The following is a 1,862-nucleotide window of genomic DNA, read 5'->3' as shown; positions in this document are numbered from 1 at the left end:
TGTAATCAATACTTTGCAGAGGGTCAGAGCCTGGATGTCTCCTTCAGTCTCAGTATAGAAGTGGCCATCTGCTCTTCTGATACCTTCCTCTGAGCCTGCAGCTCAAAGGGGCCCATCAGCAGTGCTGACATCCTACTCTTTAAAATGCTTGTTGTTGCAACCCCGAACTCCAACCAGCAGACTCAGGGGGTGGGGGTGGGGGTGGGGGTGGGGGCGGGGGCTGGAGGAACGACATGAAAGCCAAGGAAGGTTTCAAGCAGCTTCCATCTTTATCTCCAGGCTCATTCAGTTTTTGTTTTATCCATCCGTCCTCCGATCTTATCCCTCCCCCCTCTCCTGGATCCAATCAGCGTTCAGCACGCTCTGAACATGAGCCGTCCATGCAGGCAGGGCGTGTGGTGATAGGCCAGTGACTCATCAGGCGGACAGCACAGGATCGTCCAAGTGCGCAGGCTCAGGTTCTTGATCACAGGACTTGGCAATGAGCCAGGGCACCATCTTGGCTCTTGCGGCTGCTCCCGCTCCCCCCACACGTGGACCACAAGAGGGCTTCGGCAAACTAGCAGAACAGTCATGTGGCTGAATGGCCCTTTAAAGCTGGTCTCCAGGTCCAATCAGACCATTAGATGGATGGTGACGATTCCTGCCTGTGGCAGTCACTGAAAACAGGAACTTGCGGCCACCGCACCACCGCTGCAGGCTAGCCAACGACCAGGAGAAATAGAGTGGAAAATGCAAAACAACGGAATCATTAAACCTGCCAAGTACTTCTCGAAGCTGGAGAAAAGCATCCTGCTTGCCTTGGTGGAGAAGTACAAGCATGTGCTGGAATGCAAGAAGATCGACAGACGGATTGTTGCTCTCAAGACTCGGACCTGGCAGGCCTTGGCCCACGAGTACAACTCGCAGCCCAGCATGTCGCTGCTGCGGGACTTCAAACAGCTCAAGAAGTGATGGGAGAACATCAAGGCTCTGACCAAAAAAAAAAAAAAAAAAAAATGGCCCATGAGAGGCGGGAGAAGGTGAAGCGCAGCTGGAGCCCGCTGCTGAGCAGCCACATCCTGGAAAAGGAGAAGATCACCAGCATGCTGCCCGAGCAGCTGTACTTCCTTCAGAGCCCACCGGAGGAGGAGCCCGAGTACCACCAGGATGCGGTCACTCGAGAGTCCTTTGCTGTTTCAAATCGAGAACTGTGCGAGGATGAGAAAGAGTTTGGACATTTTCCTGTCTGTGAGGGGACCTCACAACCCGAACCTTCGTGCTCAGCCGTCAGAATAACCACCAATAAAAACTACAGGAGCAAAACCCCTCAGGAAGGTGCTTTAAAGAAGATGCACAAGGAAGAGCATCCCAACAGATGTCCATCCTCCAGTTGCAGCTGATCCAAACGAATGAGGTGCACGTGGCCAAAATCCAGCAGATAGAGTGGAAGTGCGAGATGGCCGAGGAGGAGCACAGGATCAAAATGGAAGTCCTCAATAAAAAGAAGATGTACTGGGAGAGGAAGCTGCGGACTTTTACCAAGGAGTGGCCCATCTCCTCGTTTAACCAGCCCTTTCCCAATTCACCCTAAGACTTGGGGATGGCTCTCTTGTAGTTAATCTGTGTTGGGTTGCCCTCAACCATGTTACATCCTTACCCGTCATTGGTGTGGTGAACTCATTTTCACCAACCTGTCTTAGGTTGGTATGCACATGTGAGAGTCCTCCCCATATTGGCCACCAGATACCGCAACCCCAAACTCCGACCAGCAGAGACGGGGGTGGGGGGGTAGGGGGGAAACGACACGAACGCCAAGGAAGGTTTCAAGCAGCTTCCATCTTTATCTCCAGGCTCATTCAGTTTTTGTTTTTTCCATCTGT

The 1,862-nt window shown here is 52.6% G+C and overlaps 1 pseudogene; it reads left to right on the top strand.

The window, feature by feature from the left end:
• The first annotated feature begins 732 nt into the window (after window positions 1-732).
• Window positions 733-1,583, top strand: LOC110329172 (annotated as a pseudogene).
• The last annotated feature ends 279 nt before the right edge of the window (window positions 1,584-1,862 follow it).

Source organism: Mus pahari, chromosome 11 (assembly GCF_900095145.1).
Source record: "Mus pahari chromosome 11, PAHARI_EIJ_v1.1, whole genome shotgun sequence".
Taxonomy (NCBI): Eukaryota; Metazoa; Chordata; class Mammalia; order Rodentia; family Muridae; genus Mus; species Mus pahari.
Note: the sequence above shows the minus strand (reverse complement) of the source record. Positions and strands in the feature narration are given on the sequence as shown.